The 27,910-nt window shown below is 36.9% G+C and overlaps 1 protein-coding gene and 1 pseudogene across 5 annotated transcripts in view; both read right to left on the reverse strand.

Moving 5' to 3' along the window:
• The window catches only part of PDSS2 (decaprenyl diphosphate synthase subunit 2), a 295,263-nt gene that overhangs the window by 265,087 nt on the left and 2,266 nt on the right, over nucleotides 1-27,910 (reverse strand). The gene's annotated exons all lie outside the window — the stretch shown is intronic.
• LOC131514843 (large ribosomal subunit protein eL38-like) lies at nucleotides 10,647-13,283 on the reverse strand (annotated as a pseudogene).

The following is a 27,910-nucleotide window of genomic DNA, read 5'->3' on the forward strand; positions in this document are numbered from 1 at the left end:
TTTTTCTTCTGACTTTGCTTATGGTGAATTTTGGCCATACTGATCTTTAACAGGAAAATTAGGGGCATCTGGCTGGCTCAGCTGGTAAAACATGCAACTCTTGATCTCAGGGTTGTGAGTTCAAGCCCCATGCTGGGTGCAGAGAGTACTTAAAAATAAAACCTTTAAAAATAAGGGGGTGCCTGGTGGCTCGGTTAAGCATCCAACTCTTGACTTTGGCTCAGGTCATAATCTCGCAGCTCATGAGATGGAGCCCCATGGATTCTCTCTCTGTCCCTCCCTCACATACACTCACTTCTCTCTCTCAAAATAAATAAACAAAAAAAAATTTTTTTAATCTTTAAAAATAAATAATAAAAAGACAAATTAACCAATCTTTTGACTTTGTGATTTTGAGTCAGAATTTTAGAAAGGCTTTATAACTCTAACGTTATCATTAAATTCTCCCATAGTTTCATGTTTTATGTTTAGATCTCTGACCAATCTCAAGTTTATCCAAGTGCACAACATTAAGTAAGGACTTCGCAATCTCTTTCTAGATGGCTACAGTTATAACAATACCATTTATTAGAATCCATCCTTCCACTGATATTAGATACTGTTTTTACCATACGTATCCTAAGTTGCTATATTTTCTAGTCTATTTCTGAATTTTCAATTCTACTCTATTAGTCTGTCAATTCATGCACCAGTACGACATTGCTTTAATTAAGAATTTATGGCATATTTTAACATCTGGAAGAGCTAGTCCCTCCTCATTGTTCTTCTTTTTCAAGGTTTTTCAGAGTCCAATATGCATCTTATAATTAGTTTCTCTAGTATTTTCATTGAGATCACTTTAGTTTACAAACTAAGTACGGGAAAATCAGCACTTTATGATGCTGAGACCTCCTATTCAAGAATAGGGCATGTTCTGGGGCACCTGGGTGGCGCAGTCGGTTAAGCGTCCGACTTCAGCCAGGTCACGATCTCGCGGTCTGTGAGTTCGAGCCCCGCGTCAGGCTCTGGGCTGATGGCTCGGAGCCTGGAGCCTGTTTCCGATTCTGTGTCTCCCTCTCTCTGTGCCCCTCCCCCGTTCATGCTCTGTCTCTCTCTGTCCCAAAAATAAATAAAAAACGTTGAAAAAAAAAAAAAAAAAAAAAGAATAGGGCATGTTTTTCAGTATGATCACATCCACTTTTATGTTCTTTGGGAATATGGGGGGAAGGGAAGACTAGAAGGAGGCCAGGTGGGTGAGGTTAGACTGATGCAAATTGTTTCTGGTAACTGAAAGAAACAGAAGGAATAAACTGGGGACAGAACAGAGTAATAGTATGGCACGGCAACATTTAATCAGCTGGTGAAGCCTGCCATGGAGGCAGGGAAGGAATGGCCAAAAAGAAGAAAATCAAGTAAAAAGCACTTTTCAACAAAAAAGAAACTGTCAACAATACAAATAGAACAGGCACTAAAAGAAATTCATTAGATTTAGTGATACGGGGGTCATTAGTGATCTTGGTAAGATCTATTTGGGGGAGTATTTCATAACTTATAGGCTGGAAGCCAAAGTGGGACTTACATTCCAGTATGGTCAAATATAAGCAACTATTTTGCTCTGATTTGATCCTAAAAGGGTCTTGCTGAAAGTCAAAACGCCATGAAATTCAGAATATAACTGCATAGTTATTATTCCTAAAATGGAGTTCAAACATAGTCATAAAAAGGGGTTCTTGAATAATTCATATAGTAACTGCTACAGAGCGAAGAGGATGGCAAACATGAAGTAAATTTTCTCCAAAACAAACTAGGCCACAGCTTCAGAGAAGGATTTGGCTTGGAGTGAGCCCTGCTAATATTCTCAAGCACAGCCGGAGAACCACATGAAATAGGTAGCGGCCTGAATAGGATGCACAAAACAAGCCCCTGACTGCTCAGAACTACATACTTCCTTCTGCACCTTGTCAAGATCCCACTCTCTCCCTCAATCTGATCTCAAAACACTAAATATGGTCTCTTTTGGGTTAGTTCCAACAGAAGCATCTAAGGCTTCCCTGGTAGAAAAGAGTAAAAATTATTACTAATTCCCTCCTAATATTCAGACAAGACAGCACACAGGATCTAGCTTTGAGGAGACAAGCAAGAGGGTTCCAGGAACAGAGGACCCCATAAAATAGTAACAATGCCTTGGTCAGATCCAAAGTGAGGTTGAACAGGCCCTAAGGAGAATATCCTATGGGAAACTCCAGAAACCTGGGTCTGTGTGAGGGTGGAGAACATACAGGGGAAAAAAGCAAGACATTTAAGGGACATAATCACAGAATCTTAAGAGTAGACCTTAAACATCACCTGGCTCAGAGAGAATACTTAAACAAAAAGTAAAGAAGAAAGGTGATTTTACCACTCATATTGAAGCCAAATAAAACTAAAACTCTCAAATGGAAGTGATTAAGCAATTTCCAGGTAAAAAAAATTTTTTTAATTATATTTTCTGCAGAAATCTTCAGAACATAAAGAACTTCCAAGCCCCCTAAGTTGATTTGCATGCCAAAACAAATTCCCAATGTGGAAAAAGAGGGTAAGTAAAATCTTTTTACCTTCCTTTTTAATTCAAATTTGGTCCAAGAATGGAAACAAAAAATCACAGCACTGAAATGCAGAAATTCCAGGTCCCTTCTACCACTTATCAGCTGTACAATTATGGACACATTGGTTGTGAGCATTATACTAAAAGCACTAGTGAGGGGTCTTCTAGGTGTAAGATCCTTATTCATAAAAAAGGGGATACTCTCAGATAGGAATTATTATCATCTACTGTTAACAGCTACTGCTACAAACTTCTAAATTATTCTGTGGAAACAGTGCCAGAGGATGTTCATTCTTAAGTAGTAGAATTAAAGACAGTACTGCACCAGAAAACCCATGCCCAGATAAGAATCTCTGCGCAAGGTTGTCTCCAAAGAAAATAACAGGGGCTAGCTGTTGTTTCATCTTAATTTGCATACCTCCATTTTGGAACCAGGGGGAAGTAATACAGGATATTAAAGGATGTGGTGGCTATTCTGTGGGGCAAACTCTTTCTTTATAGAATTAGAATTGTGCTAGTTCTTATCAGGGTAGCAGGAAATAAATCACATATTAGTACGTTATGGTGACAGTTTATTCTATTTACTGTAACTGGAGAAAAATGCATTTTACTCCTATGGTAAAGTAACAGAACTCTGTTCCCAGGCATGAACCTAACACATATTTCAAGAGAAAGAATTGGTAAGCACAGGATGCCACCAACTTACAGCAGGCAGGGTAGGGGCATATAAGCCACGAAACGGGAGGCAAACAGAAAAGAAGCCCAGTGCAGGCATTTGAGCGTAATAAATATAATAGCAATCTAGAAGATGAACGGTTCATGTTGTTTATGATTACAGACTGATTATTCCTCTAAGTGCAAAGGCTATCCAATAAGTCATATCTGGGTTGATTTGTTAGCAAGGTACTTTCACTAGATAATAAATTAGAATGTAATTAAAATGCATTCTGTCTGTTTATCATAGACTAGGATAGCTTACTATAATTCTCAATTATCTGCATGAACACACAACATGACAGCATGGTGAATAAACCTTCTAGCAAAGGGCAATAAACATCTAAGGACTGTACTACAATTGCTAGATTTCTTCTCCAGTCCTTTTAAAAATTTGTTCCTAATTTTGATAAATTATACAAACAGAATCAAATTAATTTGGTACTTGCTTGGTACCGTAAGTCATATGGTAAGTCTGGACTCGTTAAGTCCCTGAACCTCTTAGCTTGCTAGCAATTTGCTAAGGGCAGTGACTAAATCATGAAATAAGTAAGAAAACAACTGAATACCACAAACCTTTGTCAGGTGAAAACGTAAACATAGCAAAATAAAAGAATCACAAAGGGAAAAACAGATCAGAACAATTTAAAATTTTTAAATGTGTGTTTTAAAAAAGATGTGTAGCGGGGCACCTGGGTGGCTCAGTCGGTTGAGCATCCGACTTCGGCTCAGGTCATGATCTCACGGTCTGTGAGTTCGAGCCCCACGTCGGGCTCTGTGCCAACAGCTCAGAGCCTGGAGCCTGCTTCGGATTCTGTGTCTCCCTCTCTCTCTGCCCCTCCCCCACTCATGCTCTGTCTCTCTCTGTCAAAAATAAATAAACATTAAAAAAAAATTTTTTTTAATTAAAAAAATAATAAAAAAGATTTGTAGCATGTAAGTCAGTAGTTCCACCATATAAAGTTGTCTTACAGATTTTTCTGTTGGTTTCAAATCTTTATTTAAATTCTAGTTAGTTAACATGCAGTATAATGTTGGTTTCAGGAGCAGAATTTATGATTCATCACTTACAAAAGATATCTTAAAGATTAATAAATAAATCATACTATAAGAAATAAATGCACAAAACATGCAAAGAGAAATAAACAGAAACATGGGGAAAATTTGCAAGTAGATTAAATTTAAATCAGGATAACACTTTTTCACCTATCTTTTTAGTAAAAAGTCTTTTTCTAATGATAATGACCAATATTGGCAAAGATATAAAGGCACCCATACTGTTCTCTTACATTGCTGATAGTGTTGCAAATCAATTAGAACTCTTCAAAAATACAACTTTGGAGTTTGAGTTAAACACTATAAAAAGGTTTATAATATTTAAGTACTTCCACCCACATCATGGGATCTATCTAATAAATAAAAACACTTATCACACTTGATCTATCAATAGGAGTCTGAAATAACATAAAAATCCAACAACAGGGTGAAGACAATGTAAAATATGGCATAATCATGGATGGACTATTATGCAGCTATTCAAAATGATGGTTATGAGGACTAAGCAGGAAAGAATAAAAACTGTATATGCAAGGTGATCACATTCTAATAAAAATATGCACATTAAAGACTAGTAAGGAAAAGACCAAAGTGACGATCTTTGTGTTAAGCTCGTATGGTAGGCCTAATAAATGCCCTCCTGTCCCAAAAGATGTCCAGGTCCTAATCCCTGGAAGCTGTGAATGTTACTTTACTTGGCAAAGGGACGTTACTGATGTGATTAAGTTAATGATCGTGAGATCAGGGGATTATCCTGGATTACCTGGATGGGCTCAATATAATCACAAGGATCCTCATAAGGGAGTCAGGAGGGTCAGAGTCAGAAAAGGAGATGTGACAACAGAGGCAGAGAGGTTGGAGTGATGTGGCCACAAGCCTTTCAAAAAAGGTGGGCAGCCTCTAGAAGTAGCAAAAGGCAAGGAATGGATTCTCTCTTGAGTATCCAGAAGGAATTCAGCTCTGTTGACATCCTGATTTCAGCCCCCTAAGACCCACTTAGGACTTCTGATCTCCAGGAAAGTAAGATAATAAACTTGTGTTGTTTAAAGCCAGTAAGTCTGTGGTAATTTGTTAAAACAGCAACAGGAAACTAACATAGATGGTAAGACTGACCCTTCTAAACTCTCTGCAATGTTCACATTACTTTTCTTAATGCATTCTAATATACAAATTCAGCTAAAATGTAAGATTCTAGATGAAAACTTACTCTGTTGCAGAGGTTCTCAATCCTGGTTGCATATTAGTATCAAGTATTCACTTTTCAAGAAGAAGAAGAAGAAAAAAAGAATACCAACGCCACAGTTTTTCATCATTCCCAGAGATTCTGATTTAGCTTTTGTTAGGCTCAAACATCAGTACTGTGTTAAAGCCCCACATGCTAATGTGCAGCCGGGGTTGAGAACTACTACTCTGGTATATCAACTCCTGGCTGACAAGTTTCTCTAACCCAAAGCAAAGATGTTTATCAGCCTACAACTACATTTCTTTCAAGAATTCTGCAAATGAGGACACTCAGCAACAGTCTCTCTTAGGTCTAGAACCTGTATTCTAGTTTAAGTAACACTATCAAAGGGAAAAAAAATCACTTCCTCTTCCTCAATTGTTTCTCATTTCTGGAGTTCAAAGGACTCTTCAGAGGTAAAGTGCTCCAAGAAAAAGGTTCTTCCTAGCTGTTACCCAAGGCCCCATATTCAAATGAGAATAGTTTACAAGAAGAATTGCTTCCTTCCCTTTTTTACTGACAACTGACTTTATTATAAGCCCACTAAAATAATGTAAGTTATTTAGTCTTTGAATTTTTTTTTTACAGTATACTGTTTAAATGAGGTTGACTGGCCAAGAGGAGTCTATCAAATTCCCCTGACAATGTGTTCTCTGATGTCATATTTTCCCTCCACTTCCAGGTATCAAGCAAGCCATATGTTGTTAAACACAAACACACACACAGACACTTTACTATGTTTGTGAGCAAATGTCTAACTTAAAGTTTTCAAATGTGAGGTTCTCAGCTATAGAGAAATTATTGATAAAGTCTTCTACGTCTCTCGGTCAACTAATAGCACCACTTCATATTCTTTTAGCAGCAAAATCCACATATGAGAGACATCGTTACCAACCAAGTGTGTCCAAAGATTGATCTCCATAGCAACTGCAACTCTGCCACATGTAGTGTATAAGGCATCAGAGTTAACACCACATGCACACTATGTGTTGGAATTATGTAGTCCAGACTGTGGTTGCTGTAGAAACCTAAACCCAAGTCCCTGACAACAGTGGATAAAATGAAAACAACAACAGAAGGGTCCTTGAGTACTTAGCCATCTACTCCTTTGCTTTCAAACAGGATAGTGCCACTTTAAACACTGTACAATAGTCTTACTGATATCACGAAAGGAATATTTTCTACAAAAATAATGTTTAATGATGTCATGTTTCTGCTTAACATTAGGAACTATTTCCTATTCCCTAAAAAATCCTTTCTCCCACCCTGTGCTCAGCTGGGGTGCAGAAATGGTGTTTAACATTAGGAACTATTTCCTATTCCCTAAAAAAAATCCTTTCTCCCACCCTGTGCTCAGTTGGGGTGCAGAAGAGGTACAAGGTTCTGCTGCCACCACCACAACAACTATGACAGATACAAACCAGTTTATTCTAAAATAATCATGCAAAAGAAGAATAAAGTAGGAGGAGCCACTTTATCTGATGTTAAGTCCTACTACATAGCCATTGAAATCAAGACAGTGCGGTATTGGCAGAAGAGGAAGGTATAGATCAGTGAAATAGAGAATCCAGAAATGGATCAATACAAATACACCAAGTGAACTTTGACAGAGGTGCAACAGCAGTTCAATGGAGGAAGGGTAGTCTTTTCAACAAATTGTGCTGGAATAACTAGACATTCACAGACAGGAAAAAGAAAATAAGAACCTTGACTTAAAATATGCTATATGCACAAAATCAATGCAAAATCAATCGTGGATTTAAATAAAAAACATGACACCTTTTGGGATGAGCACTGGGTGTTGTATGGAAACCAATTTGACAATAAATTTCATATATTGAAAAAAAATAAAGTACTCTGAGCACAAAAAAAAGAACAATTCTAGTTTTAAAATTAATTAAATAAATAAATAAATAACATGAAACTATAAAACTTTTAGAAGAAAATATAGGAGAACATCTGTGGGACCTAGGGCTAGGGAAAGACATCATATCAAATTTAGGAGGACAAACATCTAACCAAACAGAATAATGAATCATATTATGGTATATCCACACAATGGAATACCATGTAGTTGTTAAAAATTTAAAAGCAATTCTCTATATACTGCTATATAAACAAAAATACACACATGGGCAAACTCACTTTTATAGTCTTTAAAAAAAATATTTATTAGTTTATTTTTGAGAGAGAGAGAGAGAGAGAGAGAGAACGAGCAGGAGAGGGGCAGAGAAAGAGGGAAGAGAGAGAATCCTAAGCAGGGTCCACACTGTCAGCGCAGAACCCGATGTGAGGCTTGAACTCAAGAACCGTGAGAGCCAAAATCAAGAGTCAGACGCTTAACCGACTGAGCCACCCAGGTGCCCCTTCACTTTTATAGTCTTGAAGGCTGTACACCCAAATAGTAATACTAGCTATCTCTGAGTGGTAAGATTATGGGTACTTTTAAAATGAATTTCTGGGGCGCCTGGGTGGCTCAGTCGGTTAAGCGGCCGACTTCGGCTCAGGTCATGATCTCGCGGTCCGTGAGTTCGAGCCCCGCGTCGGGCTCTGTGCTGACAGCTCAGAGCCTGGAGCCTGTTTCGGATTCTGTGTCTCCCTCTCTCTGACCCTCCCCCGTTCATGCTCTGTCTCTCTCTGTCTCAAAAATAAATAAACGTTAAAAAAATTTAATGAATTTCTGTGCTATCTAACAGGGACATGTTTTATGTAAAAACGAGATTAAATTTTTAAAATCAAGTAACACACACCAAAGAAGGCTCTTTTCAACTAGAGATTTTTATATACAATAAAACCCACTTGATGATTTAGTCTCCCAGGAAAAAATAAAACTACTCTCTCTGATATAGCAACATTTGCTTTTTCTCTCTGATTCCTCCAGGTTCCTGAAAAGATATTGTTCATTTCTAGTCTGAAAACAAAACTTGACCAGATTTGCTTGAAAAAACAATCCATGCAACCCAAGGACTGTGTATGCCCATTCACCATAAATTTGATAATCTCTACATTTCTATCATATCTACCTATAAATAGCCATGAGTACGGATTTAGATATTTTTAAATAGATAATTTATTAAAATGTACTCAACAAGTGTACTCTACAATAAAGGAAAGAGGGACAGGAAAAAGAGAAAAGACAATACAATGACAAGAATGATAATATTATCTTCCTTAACTTGGTCTTGAGAAAAATACAATCACTTTAGTTTTGAGGATAAGAGAGAAAGAAGGCATATAAAAAATCTCTTCCTCTTTATATTGGTAATTTGTATGAAGATCAGAATCTCTGAAAGCTTATTTGATGCTCTGTAGTTACCAGAGCTTTCTGAGCAGTTGGAAGTCAAGGTTTCTGAAGTAGAGACACATGACTCTTTGTGTGTGTTCTTTTCCTCAAACTGCTTAAAATGTCCAAATTTAATAATATAACACTGCTTCTTTCACAGTGAATATCCTGGATGGCATCACTTTCTCTATGCCTTCCAGAGCTTTAAAAACGTTTTGTTTCTGTTTTATAGGCCTGAATTAAGGGAACTTACAAAGATGGTGAAATCATCAAGAGGTTTTTTCAGGTTCATTAAGTTAAAAGTTCTCCAACATGATTAACTGCTAATTTTGTCCCAAAATTAACATGATCCTAACTCTGCTCTTCCTGAATTCCCCATATGGTATTCCAGTGAAAAGGAAGGGCAGAAATATCTTCTTCCTATTTTCCATCAATCCAAAATTCTACCGATTCTTCAAGCAGCTGCTCAAAATTCTTCCACAAAGCCCTTCACTCAGAGTAGTCTATCTCTGACCTGAACTCCTGGAACACTTAACTAAATCTCCCATTTGGCAATTACTGACAAATACGATTAAATTATTTTTATCTTACATTACCACTGTAACTTCGTATGTTTACATCTAGTTTCCTCAAGAATACTCTATATCCTTGGAGTATAGAAACCCTTTTTACCTCAATTATGTGTCACTGTGTTTTAATACACAGTTGATGGTCAATAAATATTGGTTGACTAATTGCAACACAGCTATACCTTTCAATTCCCTTCCTTAATTGATACGTGTGTGTGTGTGTATGTGTGTGTGTTTTCAAGGCTTTGCTATTATTCCTCCTCCCTACTTTATGTCTTACAGGGAGAGAACTACAAAGCAGAGGCTGAAGACATAGGCTTTGAAGGGCATTGTTTTCTCTTTGTTTCCCTGTAAGAAAACTTGTTTAAACTGTGAAAAGAGAATAAAACTAAATTTATACCTTCAGCACATTGCCTCCTAAGTGAAACAACCATCATTTAACAGGAAATCAGCTACCTTTCTAAGGGAAAAGATGAGAGAGTATCCCCTGTGCACTAATGGATTATTTTCCTCTTAAAACCTATTATGAACTCCATCAGTCTCAGTCTGCCATACTCCCAAACTCTCCACTCATGACTTGTGGGAGTCTTTATGAATTCAAAAATATTTTTACCCATCATGTGAACTCTATCTATCCAAACAAATCTTTCAGTGCCAGAAAGGCTTTATGATTAGGGGTCCATTCTTTTAAGAATATTTATACTGCCTAAATGACTCCAGATGTTTTCCTTTGGTTTTTGGTTAAGGGGGTGGGCAGGAGAGCAGAAATCAAAATGAGGACCCTCCCAATTAGAATGTTTGCCATTCCAGCCTAAATGAGCCCTTTCTTATATTTCTGCTTGGATGTTCCAGAATTTAAACTCATGACACTCATGTGTAATGCCAAAATATGAGGATTTAAGATAGGACTGCTACAAAAAAAAAAAGAAAAAAAAAAGATTTGTGGATAGCTTACACCTAAATTATTTTTACAAATCACAATCATATGAAACAGGAATTGCTTCCTGCATTTGTAATGAATTTGCCAACAGTACAAAGCACTACTTGGAGACAGCTGTTTTTGATAGAGGAACATATTATGGAATAACAAATTCTACATTTTTTGCAGAAGTTGTACACCTGTTGATCACAATTTGTTCTCAAATTCTTAATCTGCAATATCTGGAAGCTAATATATATATATTTATATTTATATTTAATTTTTTAAATTTTTATATAGTTCAAATCAGTGTGCCAGGTTCATGTCAGCCCCTTGACTGCCAGACCTGGGGGCAGGGGCTACTTCAGTTTCTCTGCCTTCTCTTTGCCTGTGATGACCAAGGTCAAAGGGTATCTGCTGCATCGAACTTTAAACTTCACATTATACTTATTTTTCTTGATCTTGACAGATTTGGCATCCTTTCACCTGGCTATGAGCGGAAAGCCCTTGATTTCTTCAACTTTGTGAGGCATGGCTACGAGGGGCACAGGGGAGCTTGTGGCTGGCACAGCAAGTGGCAAGAAGCAAGGATGTTATGTTACTCTTCTCAGTGAAGGAAGAAAGAATGTTATGTTACTCTTCTCGGTGTTTTTAAGAAGGTGTATGCCAAGCCCATGGAAGATTTCAAAGTAAAAGAATGCAAAAGTGTCTCTGCAATCCATCCCTAATAAATGTTACAGCTAGGAAAAGTCCCCCCCCCCCCAATTTTAATCAATCCTGCTACAATTTAAGTGCATTTTTTTCTTTCTCAGTCTTTGGGAAGAGTTGATCACTATCTCCAACCATGATGCCCTATACTATGAAGAATAATATGTAAGATAAATACCATGATCTAATTAAAGTAATGACTAAAGCAAAGGTCAGGAGAAAGGCAAAGTCCTCAGGTTAGGAAAGGTTTTACTCCATTCAATTAAATTCTGTGAGTACTTACTGAAGGTTTTCTATGTGTCAAGTATATGCTGGGCAATAGGAATAGAAAGACAAAATCATTTCTTTCAAAAAGATCACAGCGTTAGATACACTTCTACTGAAATCAGAGGTCCAAAATAAAGGACACAGATAGGCCGATTAATTCATGAAGTGGTTAGCTATAACTGATGCATCTCAAAAGGTAAGCTGAAGAACATATGCCCAATCCTTTCTTCTCCCAGCTTTACTAAGGAATAATTGACAAATATAAATGTATACATTTAAAGTGTCAACATATGCCCAGTCTAATGGAAGCAGCCACCACTTGACACCAGCTGATGTAGACAGTGCAGAATGAAAGCTCAACGGTATGTCCAATCTTCCGATGTTTTGAAGAGACAGACAGCTGGGAGAATGAGCAACTCAAACTGGAGAAATCAAGGAATATTTATCAAGAGTCTGTGACTCCACATCACAGAAGGATAGAACTTATCTATCTGCAGGAAACGTACTAAACTGCCATTCAGTGAGATTTCAAGACTTGCTAGGCATATAAAGAGCCATGCACCTTGCTTACAATCCATAAAACTAGACCGGGCATCACCATATCTAAACATGTGTCTTAGGCTCCTAACCACAGGGACATCTAAGTGCCCACGTGGTTCCAGTGGCAGTGATGCAGTAGCAGTTTACCCACGGAGAAGAGTATACCAGAGAATTTGGGGAGATCTACCACCCCCAGATGTTTTCCCTTTACTTCTGCCAAGGGTAAAAAGTGACAGTACCTTATTCATTGCTAAAATAACTTAAAGATTACAAAGCCTCTTGACATACATTATTCTCACCCATTTAAGAGACCCTGGGCTCCCTACTTTCAACTCTGTCTGGGTTTGTAACACATCGGTAGCAGCCAACTGTATTCATATTTTGAACTCCTTTATACTAAACCAACTTCAAGAGTTCTAAAATCTAATTCAGACATGACCACATGTCAACCAGCAACCACTACTTTCTTCATCCTCCTAAACCATTAGTCAATCCTATTTTACTTGCAATTCATTAATGAAAATATAATTTTTTACTTTGCTTCAGAAAGGTGTTTATTTTTGCCAAGGACATTTCCTATTCTCTAGTTAGGGAAGGAGAAATAAAACTATGTTGTCACCTAGACCTTTCATTCACGATTCACAAGATAGGTATTATTATTCCCATTTTTGCTGATGAGAAAACAGGTCTGAGTAGTTAACTTGCCCAAACAGCAGCTAGTAAATGACATAAGCCAGGACTGAACCCAGGTCAGTCATCTTGCAAAACTCTGTTCTTTCCACTATACCACACAGCTTCAACTGCTAATATTTCTCATGATAACAGTCATAATACTCCACTTCCACCTTATATTTGTACAGTGCAGCGTATCCTTCAACTCCACTCCAGTTTTGTCCTCAGTTGGCCAGGTAAACGCAGGAGTACTTTTTTTTTTTTCCTTTCCTTTTCCTTTTCTTTTTAAGAGAAACAGAGAGCATGAGCTGGGTAGAGGGAGACAGAGAATCTTAAGCAGGCTCCACGCCCAGCACAGAGCCATACGCAGGGCTTGATCCCATGACCCTGGGAACATGACCTATGCTGGAAATCAAGAATCTGGAGTACTTTTAAACTTAGATTAAAATTCTAAGAGGTGCCTTGGGTGGCTCAGTTGGTAAGCGTCTGACTTCCTGACTTTGGCGTAGGTCATGATCTCATGGTTTGTGAGTTCGAGCCCTGCATCAAGCGCTGCACTGACAGCGTGGAGGCTGTTTGGGATTTTCTCTCTTTTCCTCTCTCTGCCCCTCTTCACTCATGCTTTCTCTCTCAAAATAAATAAACTTTAAAAAAAATTCTAAGGCCAGGACTTCCAACTTCCAGATGTTCATTTCTGGACATCCTTTCTATGTACTCACAAAATTATATCATGCACGCTCTATTGTCACTACTGTTTTTATTTATTTTTTAAGTTTACTTATTTATTTGGAGAGAGTGAAAGTGTGAGCAGGAGGGGGGCAGAGAGAGAGAGAGGGAGGGAGGGAGGGAGGGAGGGAGAGAGAGAGAGAGAGAGAGAGAGAGAGAATTCAAAGCAGGCTCTGTGCTCTCAGAGCAAAGCCCAACATGGGGCTCAATCTCCTGAATGGTGAAATCATGATCTGAGCTGAAATCAAGAGCTGGATGCTTAACTGACTAAACCACCCAGCGCCCTGTCACTCTTGTTTTTGATCAAGGGAACTACAGAATAAAAAGTACGTGAGACAATACATAATATTTAAAAATAATAGTACTACATAAAAATCTTTTAATAAAAGCTTTGTATATACTATTAGTCCTGTGAAACTAAATGACATCCCTTTTAAATATACAGCAACATAGAAGAAATAACCTAGAGAGAAATGGTGAGGAAGTAGCTTTATGAAGCTATTTCTATTTTGAGGATAAAATAAATTTCACTTACTTGTTGATACTGAACACTGAGATATATAGAAAGCCCCTTGTAATTATTAAATGCTACAAAGAATACATTCATGCAAATTATCAATGTTTGAAAAATTCCAAACACTACTGTTAAGTTTTTAGACTACAGTATAGTATTTACTAGACCTAGCACTAACCTCACAACTCTGGATATAAAACCAATTCAGCTTATTTAAAAAAAAAAAAAAAAAAAAATCTTTGGAGCAAATGAAATAAACTTCCAAGGAGACTCCAAAAGAATGGTAATTTTTAAAGCTATTTTTAAATATTTGTTAAAATGAAGCTTCAGTATACAAAAATAGAAAAAAATGAAAGGCTTTGAGTAGGCTTTGGTGAGTCATAGGAAGAAAAGAAATGCAGCTGCACTCCATAAACTAAAGATTTGTATCTAGAACTTCAAATAAGTATTAAATCAGAAATAAGTATTAAATCAGAAACGACTATCTGAATGGTTAACATCTAGTGCCCATTTAAAAAATCTACTCCAAGGTATCTATTTTTAGAAAAACAGTCATTATAGTCTTCAAACCACAAGCACAGATGAATATGTTTTGGTAACTAAAGGGCCTCTATGGTGTTAAACACACACACGTAACACATGAAAATTCTGACTCCTGTAGAAGAATAAAGAAGGGACAATTATAGAATACAATAGTATTAATGAAAAGCAGTTGGCCATACAGTAGTAATGAGCAACACAAGGGAGAGATGTGGGCATCTGAATCCTAACTCATTAGAATCTAAGCACCAAGAATTAAATATTATAGCACTTCAAAACCTATGATCAACTTATCCTTACTAACTGGGCCCAGAAATAAGAACACAGAATTGTGAGTATCCCTCATCCTTGAGGGAACATTTTTAAGGGTAAAAACTCAGTCATCCCCCCCCCCGCCTTTTTTGAGAGAGAGAGAGAGAGAAAGAGAGTGCACAGAGGAGGGGCAGAGGGAGAGAGAGAATCAAGCAGGCTCTATATCCAGCATGGAGCCCAATGCGGGGCTTGATCTCAGGACTGTGAGATCATGACCTGAGCCGAAATCAAGAGTCAGACACTTAACCGACTGAACCACCCAGGTGCCCCATCAGTCATCCATTATTGCCTTAAATGATTTTTGTTAAAATATTATTTAAATATGTATGAATATAAAAATTATAAACATTGTATGGTTACAGTTCTTATACAACTAAAATAAATAAAATTGAGGCGCCTGGGTGGCTCAGGGGGTAAAGCGTCCGACTTCAGCTCGGGTCATGATCTCATGGTTTGTGGGTTTGGGCCCCACATCAAGCTCTGTGCTGACAGCTCAGAGCCTGGAGTCTGCTTCAGATTCTGTGCCTCCCCCTCTCTTTGCCCCTCCCATGCTCATGCTCTCTGTCTGTCAATAATAAACGTCAAAAAATTTTTTTAATAAATAAATAAAAATTACAAGTTGAATACAAAAGTTATTCAAGTTGTCATTAATTTACTATGACAGATGATGGTACTTGACCAGAACTAAGTTGCAATTCCCAATATGAAAATGGTTTTAACTGTCCTAGTAGGTTCTTTGGAAAAAAGGAAGCCTAAGGTAAAGATGTTATTCTCTCACTTTTCTCTATTCAAACTATAAACTTCTATTCATGTAAGATACTGCTCTTATTGTGTCTCTGAATTGGGCCCAGAAGATTCTCCCTTCACTCTTGACACATGAGTAGGAGTGGTAAAGGGCACACCACAATCATTACTAACCACTTGAATGGCTCTTGCTAGGGCTAAGGATGACTTTTATCGAAAGACAAGAGATAAGTGTTGGTGAGGATATGGAGAAAAGGGAACTCTTGTGCACTGCTGGTAGGACTATAAATTGGTACAGCCATTATGGAAAACAGTATGGAGGGTCCTCAAAAAATTAAAAATGGAACTATCACATGATCCAAAAATCCCACTTCTAGGTATCTATCTGAAGGAAATGAAAACTATCTTAAAGTGATGTCTGCACTCCCATGTTCAGCATTATTCACAATAGCCAAGATATGGAAACAATTTAAGTGTTCATTGAGTGATAAATGATGAAGAATATCTGATACACACACACACACACACACACACACACACACACAGAAATATTATTCAGCCAAGAGAAAGAAGGAAATCCTGCCATTTGGAAAAACATGGATGAACCCACAGGACATTATGCTAAGTAAAATAAGCCAGAAAGAGAAAGACAAATACCGTATGATCTCACTTATATATGGAATCTGGAAAAAAAAAAAAAGGGAATAAGGGGGTCAAACTCAACCCATACAAAGAGACGGCAGAATGATGGTTACCAGGTACTAGGGGGTAGGAAAAATGGGGAGATGCTTGTCAAAGGGTAAAAGCTTTTAGTCACAAGAGAATAACTACTGAGAATTTATTGTACAATATGGTGACTATACTTAATAACACTTTATTTTACACTCGGAATTTACTAAGAGAGTAGATCTTAAGCATTCTCACCACACACGTGTGCACACAACACATACGCACACAAAGGTAAGCTATGTTATATCAAACAATCATGTTGTACACTTTCAATATATATAATTTTACTTGACAATTCACCTCAATAAAGCTGGGCAGGGGGAGAAATGAATAGATTATAGCAATCTCCTGCCAGGCCTTCCTGCCTCCAGTTTTTCTTTTCTGCAACCCTCAACCTTCACAGCTGCCAAAAGTCAGCTTTCAAAAGACATATCTATTCAAGTTTCTCTACTACTTAACCTTTGTAGTCTCCACTGACCCCAAAATGAAATTAGATCTTAATACTATATACAAAGCTCCTCAAAATGTAGCTACAACTTTTCCTTTATTTTTTAAATCAGCTTTACTTATTTTGTAGCAGCTTTACTCACAGTAGCCAAAAGCTAGAAACAGTCAAAATGTTCATTTAAGGTGAACAAATTGCTTTCTAACCATGCAAAGGAACACTCTTGAGCAATAAAATGACAAACTCAGTAACATTTACTAACAATAAAATGTACCCATCTTAAGTATACAGTATAATGTTTTGTCAAATGTATATATCTCTGTAACCACCACCATAATAAAGATATAATACATTTCTAGTACCCTAACATTTCCCTTGTTCCCGTTTACGGCCCCAAGCAAACAACCGAAGTGGATGTTTTACTACCATTTTACCTATTTTAGATTTTTCATGTAAATGAAATCATACTTTGTATCTGACTTCACTCAGCATAATGTTCTTGAGATCCATCCATGTTAGACTGAATCATTGATCAACTCGTTTTTCTTTCTGAAAAATATTCCATTCACCTTAGACATTTGGATAGTTTCTAGTTTATGGCTACAGTAAATATGCTCTGAATAACTGTGTTAAAATCTCTGAATGCACATTTGTTTGCATTCTCTATCATTTCAATACCCAGGAGTGGGATTGCCGTGTTTTAAGATAGAAGGATATGCTTAACTTTTTAAAAAATGACCGAATAGTTCTTTGAAGTGGTTGTACCATTTTACATTCCCACTAGCAATGTAGGACAGCTCCAGCTGCTACACGCCCTCGCCAACATTTACTATGGTCAGACTTCCTAAAGTTACCCATTCTCATTTCTATATAGGGATTTCTCTTTCTGGTTTGACTTTGCATTTCCAGACAACTAATGACGTTGAGCATGTTTCACGTACTTACTGGCTAGATAACTTCTTCTATAAAACATCCAAATCTTTTCCAGTTTTTGAACTGGTTGTCTTCTTACTGAGAGGTAAGACTTCTTTATATGTTCTAGTCATTTGTCAGACATGTGTATATTTTCTTCCAGTCTGTGGCTTGCCATTTTGTTTTAACATTTTCAAAAGAGCAGTTTTAAATTTTGATGAACTCTAGTTTTTCTTTTTTCTTCTACACTTCATGCTTTCTAAGAAATCTTTGCTTACTTCAAAGTCACAAAATTTTTTCCTATGTTTTTAGAATTTTCAGTTTAGTTTTCATGTTTAAGTGTAAGATCCATTTCAAGGTTATTGTCCTTTACGGTATGAGGTAAGGATTAAAGTTCCTTTTCTCCCCCAGTACCATTTGTTGAAAATACTGTATTTTTCCCATTGACCTGCCTTGCAACCTCTGTCAAAAATTGATTACCATATCCATGTGAGTCCATTTCTGAACTGTATTTCATCATAGTGATGTATATGCCTATCTGTATACCAATCCCTCATAGTCTTGCTTATTGTAGCTTTCTAGGAAGTTCTGAAATCATGTGATGTTAGCATTACAGGGTTAGTTTTCAAAATTGTTTTGGTTATTCTGGATCTTTGCAATCACTGATTAATTTTAGGATCAACTTATCAATTTTGACAAAAAAAATTACCTGCAGAAATTGTGACTGAGATTATGCTAAATCTACAGATGAATTTGGGAAGAACTGACATTTTAACAATATTAACCCTTCCAATCCATGAACATGGTATGTTTAGGTCATCTTTGATTTCCTCATTTATGTTTTATAGTTCTCAATGTACAGACTTTGTATATATTTTGTTAAATTTATCCCTTCTCACTTCATGTTTTTGCTAATATTGTAAACATTTTGCAAATCCATTTTCCAACTGTTCATTGCTAATATAAGGAAGTACAATTGATTTATATATTTTGACATTATATGCCTTATACTTGCCAAAATCACTTATCAGTTCTAGCAGCTTTTCTGTAAATTCTTAGGGATTTCTTAGCATGGGACGTTATTTAGATATAAAGACTAGCTTTTATTTTCTAATCCAATATGCCTTTAATTTCTTTTTCTTGACTGGCTAGAACTTTTGGCAAAATTTTGAACAGAAGGGTGAGGAAGAACATCCTATCCTAGGGAGAAAGCATTCAGTCTTTCACTATTAAGAATATTAGCTATAATTTTTCATGGATCCTTTTATATCAGGATGAAAAGGGCACCTATTGCTATGTCTTTAATTCACTTATCCTTTCTTCTTTAGCATCAAGTCTGCAATTGAGTCAATTCAGAGTAAGTTTTCCTTTTACATATTAAACTTTCAGTTACAGTTGTTACATTTGACATGTATTTTTTCCTTCATTTTTATCATTAGTCATGTTTTCTTTTAAACACTTGAACATATTTATAAGTCTTTGCTGATTCCATTATCTCTGTGTCTTATGGATCTGTTTCTACTGACTGATTTTTCTCCTGGGTACGGGTTATATTTTCCTGCTTCTTGAAATGTACTATAATTTGTAACTGGATGTTGGCTATTGTGATATTGTGTTGTTGAGTGTCTGGATTTTATAGTCTTCCTTTTAAGAGATTCGATATGCTTTCGCTGGCACTTCTATTACTTTTAGATCAGCACGATCCTTTTGAGACTTGCTGTTCAACAAAGTCTTTCCATACTGTCCAGTTAGAAATCAAATGTCTGCCAGTTTTGTGAGAACTCTGAGAATTGTACAGCTTATAGCTCCCCAGCCTCATGGAGTTTCATCCTAGTCATGTGTTGCTTATATTTCAACAATACACTCAAGTGTGCACCTTAGATTTCTGGAGCCTTTCTCTGTGTACTCCCTCCTCTTCCAGATTCTGCTCTGCAATTTCCAGCTGCCTCCACTTCCCCAAAATCTAATCTGTCTCCTCAAACTCAGCAATGCCACCATCCTCCACTGGAGTTCACCCTTTCTGTGTTGCTATTTGGAAAATACCTCCCAGGAGGAAGCCAGAGTGATAGTTCTCACCTCATCTGTTTACCTCTCACAGGAATCACAATCCTGTACTGCCTTGTACTCCAAGAATACAATTGTTTCTTTTTTTTTTTTTATGCAGTTTTCTATTTGTTTACAGTGGAAGGTAAAGTCCAGCACTGGTTACTCTATCTTGGCAGAAGCAGACATACATATTCAACCTATCCTTTTTGTCTCATCCCATCCCCCACGTTCAGCCCACACCAAACGACTACTTCCCTACACTCGCTAAGCAGTTTCTTGTGTTTTAATTTAGCTTCCTGCCTTGGTCATTTCCTTCTCATCCACCATGACCCAACACTTAGGTCACCTCGCCTTTCTACAGAGATTTTTTTCTCCCTGTCTCCACAGCATATTGGTCACACATACTATAGCATTTATCCCAAGGTACTCTCACTATTTGCACATCTCCCCCACTAAAATGAACTTTCTAATAATAATGGAAATTGCTAACATTTGGATATTTTCTACGTGCCAGATACTGTTCTAAGCACTTTACCTATATTTACCCATTTAATCTCCATAAAACCCTAACATATAGGTACTGTTATCATCCTCATTTTACAAATGAAACTAAAGCACAAAGAGGTTAAGGAAATCGCCTGAGATCACATAGCTTGGCAGTGGTAGAGCCAGAATATAAATCTAAAGAGTCGGATTCTAGAGCTCATGCTCATCATACTATTTCTGATGAATTCCTGAAGGGCAGCAACTGTGTCTTATTCTTGTTTGTACATCCCATGCCAAGAGCACCTCAAACATTTGTGGAATGAATTAAAAATTTTAATTTTCTCCTAGTCATACAAAAAAAAAAAAAGTCCTTCATAAGTAATGCAGGTTTGCAGTCAGTAATTACAGAACTGAATCTAGAAAGGGTCTTTATAAACATGGAGGAGACTAAAATTCATTTTCTAATAATATGTTTAAAGATCTCTGAAGAATTTTAACATGCAGAAAAGACTAAGAAGGTTTTTTAGGTAGCCAAGTTAACTGTAGTGAACTCAGAAACAAAAAGTCTCTGCTAAGGAATCAACACCCCCTAAGAGAGAGATGAAATGCCATAATTTGTCTCCACTAAATGCATACTAAATTAATCCCATCTATCTAAATGTGCAATAGAGATGGAGGCAAAAGTAAAAAGACAGGGTATTTAAACAAAAATTTAATCCTAAAAGCCAAATGTGTCAACAGTAATCAATGAAAACAAACAAAGCCACACTGCTCAATGAAGTTAACTATGTATAAACAACAAAAATTTAACTAATTCTGTATGAAAAGAGTATGTCATTACCTTGGAAACAATTGAGTGTCCATCATATGATTATTAAAAGCATTTAAGTTCTTGGGAATAAGTAGTATATAAAACTAAAAGTACTTTTAAAAAAGTAATACAGGCATCCCCTGCCTTTCAAAAGTTCAAGTTAAGCCACTTTGCTTTACAAAAGACATGCATTCACACATTTTCACCAAGCAAAAGAAATACGAAGAGGATTTTCTCTTCTATGAAAAAAAGCAAAAAGCAAACTTAGCATCCAGTGTTTGTTCTGCAGTGAGCCCTTACAGAGGCAGTGTGCACTGGAGCTATGGCTGAGCTCCTTCCCTAGGAGCCACACTCAACATCAAGCTGCCGCAGCTTTGAACCGTGTCTGTGAGCATCTGTGCTTTATCTTCACTTATTTTGTGCATTCGTTAGCAAGATGTGTCCTAAAGTGTCAAAAAAGCCTGAGGGAGATTATTCTTTGGGTCTGAGAACGCTTAAAAATTTTCCCATGTAAATTAATGGTAACTGCTTCTTTGCTTTACGCCATTTTGGCTTATGGAAGGTTTCATAACAGACGCTCTTCTTTCAGATAGCAGGGGAGAGCTGTAAAAATTTACACACAAATTTAAATGATTAAAAACAAAAATATATATATTGTGCACAAGCGGATAATTACATTTCATCAGCAAGATAGTAATGAACCACAGGGGGCGAGACGTACTGAGGGGAAGTGGGGGTTGATGCACCGTTGCTACTTTCAGCCTCTACCACATTACCAATCTACACAGTGTATCTGGGCTTCTACTCCAGCCTACATAGCACCGTCCAGCTTGGACAGGTCCACAGTCCCTCATCCAAAGTCCCTGAAACCAATTTGGAATTTTTCTGATTTTAGGAAGGTGCATTTTACCCAGCCCTCCAGCAGGATCTGGGACTGCACCCTGTAATCAAACACATGAATATTTCTGCAGCAAAATGCATGAATATTCACATTAAGTGGAATAAAGAAAGACTATAAATAATCTCACATCAGTTCAGGTCAGATTTATAGGCCTGAAAAAACATCCTCTTTTCTGAGCTTTTAGGATTTTTAAATAGTAGGAAAAGGACTATAGATTTGTGTTACCACATTGCATCCAATCTGCTCACTCCCGCCTGAGAAATGACAATTGCTCCCTTATCTGCCATATTCAATTACAACACTAATTTCTATACTAGTCTAGAAATGGCAGCATCTTTGGAGATCATTTATTCAAACTCCTTATTTCATTGCTTAGGAAACTAAAGCCCAGAAAAGATGGAATAACTTGTGTAGGGTCATACCTACTGACAGAGCTGAAACCAGAACATGCAGGTCTCCTATCTCCCAGGCCAACTGCTTGTTTGTTGGTTCATTTGTTCGTTCGTTCATTCAATCATTCATTCTCTCTCTCAATTCAAAGTGATTCTTTTCAGTTTTTTCAAATAATTATAGGCTCGCAGAGACTTGCAAAAATAGTATAGTGTCCTATGTACCCTTCAACTGGCTTCCTTCAGTATATAGCTGTGGTACAATATGAAAACTAAAAATGAACATTGGTACATTAGTGTTAACAAAACTACAGATCTTATTCTATTCTCAGCACTTTTCTTAACCTGTATTCATTTGTGTGTATAGGTGTGTATAGTTCTAAGCACCTTTATCCCATGTACAGATTCACGTAACCACTATCAGAATCAAGATACTGAAATGTTCCATCACCACAAAATACCTCTTTGTATTTACACCCTCCCTGCTTCCCACACTGTCAGCATAAGTGCTGACTCTAGCAAGTACTAATCTGTTTTCCATCTCCATAGTTTTGTCATTTTGAGAATGTTGTATAAAAGGAATCATATAAGGGCGCCTGGGTGGCTCAGTAGGTTTAGCATCTGACTTCGGCTCAGGTCAAGATCTCACAGTCGTCCGTGAGTTCGAGCGCCGTGTCAGGCTCTGTGCTGACAGCTCAGAACCTGGAGCCTCCTTCAGATTCTGTATCTCCCTCTCTATAACCCTCCCCAGCTCTCGCTCTCTCTCTCTCGCTCTCTCTCTCTCTCTCTCTCTCTCTCTCTCAAAAACAAACAAATAAATAAATCATACAGTATTGTAGGGACCAAGGCCAGGCTATCCCAAAATGGGCTACTTTGGCATGAGCTTTAAAAGTTAAAAGGAAAAGAAACCCAGCAGATCAAGGAAAAGCTCTTCACCTTGACCTCAACTGCACACTCAAACCAGAAAGAAAGCTATTAACAGAGATTCCTCTTTACCTAAGAAACTTACCTGCATAACAGGGCAAGATTTGTTTTCCAAACATCTCCTTTAACCTTCCTGCTAATGGTCTTTCTCCCCTTTGTAATCTCTAGACCCCAACCCCTCTCAGCTCACATAACCATCTCCTTGCCTCATTGTCTTTGGAATTTCATGTCTATGTGGATTCCCCATACATATGCTATTAAGTTTTATTTTCTCCCATTAATCTGCCTCATGTCCTTTTGATTCTTAGTCCAGCTAGAAGGATCTTGTAGGGCAGAGCAAATTCTTCCTTTCCAACAGCATATAAACTTCTGAGATTGATGTTTTCTTTAATTTTGGTAAAATTTACCATCTTAACCTTTTTTTTTTTTTTTTTTTTTTTTGAGGGAAAGAGAGAGGGAGCACAACTGGGGAAAAGGGGCAGAGGGAGAGACAGAGAGAGAGAATCTTAAGCAGGGTCCATGCTTAGTGCAGAGCCTGACATGGGCTCAATCTCACAACCATGAGATCAGGATCTGAGCCAAAATCAAGAGTTGGATGCTCAATCAACTAAGCCACCCAGGCACCCCCCCCCCCATCTTAACCATTTTTAAGTGTACAGTTCAGTATATTCACATTGCCATGTGACCAATCTCCAGAACATTTTCATCTTGCAAAACTGAAACACTACACCCATTAAATGACAACTTCCCATTACTCCCTCCTTCCAGCCCCTGGTAACCACCATATTACTTTGTTTCTCTTAATGAGACTACTCTAGATACCTCATATCAATGGAATAATACAGTATTTGTCTTTTGGTGACTGGCTTATTTCACTTAGCATAATGTTCTCAAGGTTCATCATGTTGTAATATGTACCAGAATTTCCTTTTTAAGGCTGAATAATATTCCATTAAATGTATATGGCATTTTGTTTATCCATTCACTTATTGATGGACATCTGGGTAGCTTCCACCTCTAGGCTACTGCAAATAATGATGCTATGAACATGAGTGAACAAGTATCTCTTTGAGACTCTGCTTTAAATTCTTTGGGATATATACCCAGAAGTGGAATTACTGGATCATATGGTAACTCTATTTTTAATTTTCTGAGGAACCACCATATTGTATTCTGTAGTGGCTTTTTACATTCCTACCAGTAGTGTGGAATGACTTATTTCATTCAGCATAATTCTTTCCAGATTCATTCAAATTGTTGTATGAATAAATAGTTCAGTTCTTTTCATTGTTGAGCAGCATTTCATTGCATGGATGTATCACCATTTGTTCAACAAGTCACCAGTGAATGACATTTAGGTTATTTCCAGTTGTTAGCTATTACATATAAAGTTGCTGTAAACATTTGTGTATAGGTTTTGACATAAGTTTTTACTTCTCTGGAATAAATTCTCTGGAGTGTGATTGTTGGGTTATATGGTAAATGTATGTTTAATTTCATAAGAAACTGCCAAGCTGTTTTTCAGTGTGGCTGTACTATTTTTACATTCCCATCAGCAATATAAAAGAAACCCAGTTTCTCTGCATCTTCACTAGTCTTTCATATTGTCAGTATTTTAAATTTTAGCCAGTCTATTTGGTATGTAGTAGTTATCTCATCATGGTTTTACATTTTTCTAATGGCTAATGTTATACAAGCTTACTTATCTTTACAGGCTCTTTTTGTTCATTTTCTAATTGTACTGTTTACTTTCTCACCACTGAGTTTGGAGAGTTCTTTACATATTCTGGATACAAGTCCTTCAGATATTTGATTCGCAAATATTTTCTCCTAATCTGTGGCTAATCTTTTCATCTTATTAACCAGGTCTTTTACAGAGCACAGACTTTAATTTTAATGAAGTACATTAAATGAAGATTTTTTTCTCTTATGAAATGGGGTTTTGGTGTTATGTCTAGTAACTGTTTTCTGAGCCCTAGATCCTGGAGATGTTCCATGTTTTTTTATAAAAGTTATATAGTTTTACATTTCACATTTAAATTCATTTTACATTGATCTCACAGGTATCCATTTTACTTTTTTTTTTTTTTTTTAGGTGTGAGGTTTAGGTCAGGGTTCATTTTTTTGTCAATGATGTCCAATCATTCCAGCACCATTTGTTGAAAAGACTATTCTCCTACTGAATTGCTTTTGTTACTTTGTCAAAAATCAATTGGGCATATTTGTGTTGATCTATTTCTGGGTTCTCTATTCTGTTCCATCGATCTGTCTACTACTCTGCCAATGCCACACTGTCTTGATCAATGAAATTATATCTAAGACTTAACATTATATAGAATGATTCCTCCCACTTTTTCTTCCCTAACATTGTTTTAGCTATTCTAGCTCCTTTCTTGCTGCTGATTTTACTTTACTACACTGCTTATTCTTGCTTTTAAGGTCTACCCTATACCTACTATGGGTATGAAAGCTTGGAGAAGAAAGGAGAAAAAAGAATCACAAAGGAAACAATATGTAATATACTACCACCACCCTAAAATATTACCTATGTAATTTCTGTCCACCGATCCTAATGACATCTCAATTTCTTCATGAGAGATTCTCTACTATTCCAGGACACTTCAGTATCTCTAAATGAAATAGCTAATATATCGCCACTACTCATTAGCCACAAGTCATTTACTTCCTTCTCGTAGATAGTTGTAAATATATTGTGTCCAACACAATGCCTGTTCATCAGGGAACACAGTCCATGTTTTAGACTTCTTTATTTTCCTCCATAAGCTTCAGTAAACATTGAGCTAATTAATTGAGGATTTCTTTTATCTAACTGGAACTTACAATATAAAGATCCTAGGATATCTAGAAGAACAAGGGTAAAAATTAGCTAATTGCTACACTGTTCCTAGTAATAAAGTCATTATTTCACCAAGTCTCAAGATTTTAAATTTAATCTCACTTCTGAATCTGTTAGAGTATACCTCTAGGCTCTTTTTCATTTTCTTGATGAGATGGCTTAGGTAAAGAAAGAGAAGGCAGTGAATAATAAATTATGGTGATTTGCTTTTTTTCTCCTGCTGTTTGCCCAAAATGCCACCCTTCACCCAAATTTTAAGGTTATTAGACATGATTCATCTCTAACATTCCATGAGGATTTAAACAAAAAGGAAAATGGTCCAAGGGGCTGGAATATCGATTTAAGTAAATCACAGAAACTCAAAATTTAAAATGAAACTGTAAAAGAATTTACCAAGTCCAGTTTCCTATAGTCCTACCTAAATCAACTACAAGGGGTCTTTGTGTTCTTGGCTAACATACTGAGAGCATTCTCCTCTTAATTATCAATACTTTGCTGATAAGATTTCAACAAAGTAAGGTGTACATCAATCGAAAAAATATAGTTGCTTAATCCACGTTTTCAACGATAATCATACAGTCTGGAGGTGCCTGGGTGGCTCAGTTGGTTAAGCGTCCGACTCTTGATTCTGGCTCAGGTCATGATCTCACAGTTCATGAGTTCAAGCCCCATAACCAGCTCTGCACTGATGGCATGGAGTTCACTTAGCATCCTCTCTCTCCCTCTCTTTCTTCCCCTCCCCTGCTCATGTTCTCTCTCAAAATAAATGAATAAACTAAAAAAAAAAAAAATGTCTACTCTATGATCAAATGCCTGCTCCACAGCTAAAACAAATAAATACAGGACTCCCTCCCTAAAAGTTGTTTGTTCACTGACTGCCTGTGAGTTCAGACTGTTTAAATAAATAATTTACAATACACTATCAAAGTAAATATAATAAAACTACACACACATTAGCTCTTTTCTTACAAAATAAAGCAATCCATGTATGTCACCACAACACCTTTGCCAAAACTTAATTATTTTGTTCCTCCCCATTTTTTTTTGCGGTAGTATAGTAAGGGGCAGGCAGGGCAAGCTGTAACCAGGAAATTTTTAGAGCCACTAGTCTTACAAGCTTTCATCTAGTGTGTGTCTCTGGTGGCTTCAGGAGGGATCTTCTCCAACACCCTATGTGATGCTCTAGCAACTAAGTATATGAATTATAATTCTCAGAATATACACATTAATAACACTTTTTCTAGCTCTGCCCTTTTCACTTCAATGTTTTATTACAACGAGTATAATATGCACAATGCAATGTACTACTCCAACCCCACCACACACAGTGAAACCCACTATTTGATGACCAAAATAATAAATTTCATAGTTGTAGTACTGCAAGAACATGGAATAATCTGAACTCAGACATTGCGCATAAGAGTGTCAGCTAGCACAATCACTTTGGAAAACAATTTGGTATTATTTACTAAAGCTGAACACGTGCATACATTCCTGCATCTATTCTTTCAAGACAAGTACACCAGGAGACATGTGCAAATACATTCACAGCAGCATTTTTCATAACAAAAATGCAAACCACCCAAATGCTGATTGAAAGAAGACTGTGGCATATTCACACGATAGGATTTCATACACCAGTGAAAAACTAATGAAGTACAATTAAACATGAAATGGATGAATCTTAGGAACAATTATGAATAAAAAACTACACATAGCAGACTCCATGCAACAAACTATCATATTTATAAATTTCAAAAGTGAGCAAAATTTAACATGGTATTATTTAGAGGAGCACTGATACAATTTTTAACAAGGAAAAATAAACACAAAATCCAGTACCCTGGGGCTCAGGGGCATGGACTGGGAAGTACAGACAGTTTCAAAAGGATTCATAAGTACAGTTTTAAAATTGGATGGAAAGCTCAATACTTTAATTATTAAGCTGTAAAACATGTGTGTGTGTGTGTTTTGAGTGTATAGCATCTAAAATCTCTGCAAAATTAATATTCCATCTATAGGACAAGTTTAGCGCAGTCATAAAATGACATTCCTGATCAT

The sequence above is a fragment of the Neofelis nebulosa genome, chromosome 6 (genome assembly GCF_028018385.1).
Source record: "Neofelis nebulosa isolate mNeoNeb1 chromosome 6, mNeoNeb1.pri, whole genome shotgun sequence".
Lineage (NCBI taxonomy): Eukaryota > Metazoa > Chordata > Mammalia > Carnivora > Felidae > Neofelis > Neofelis nebulosa.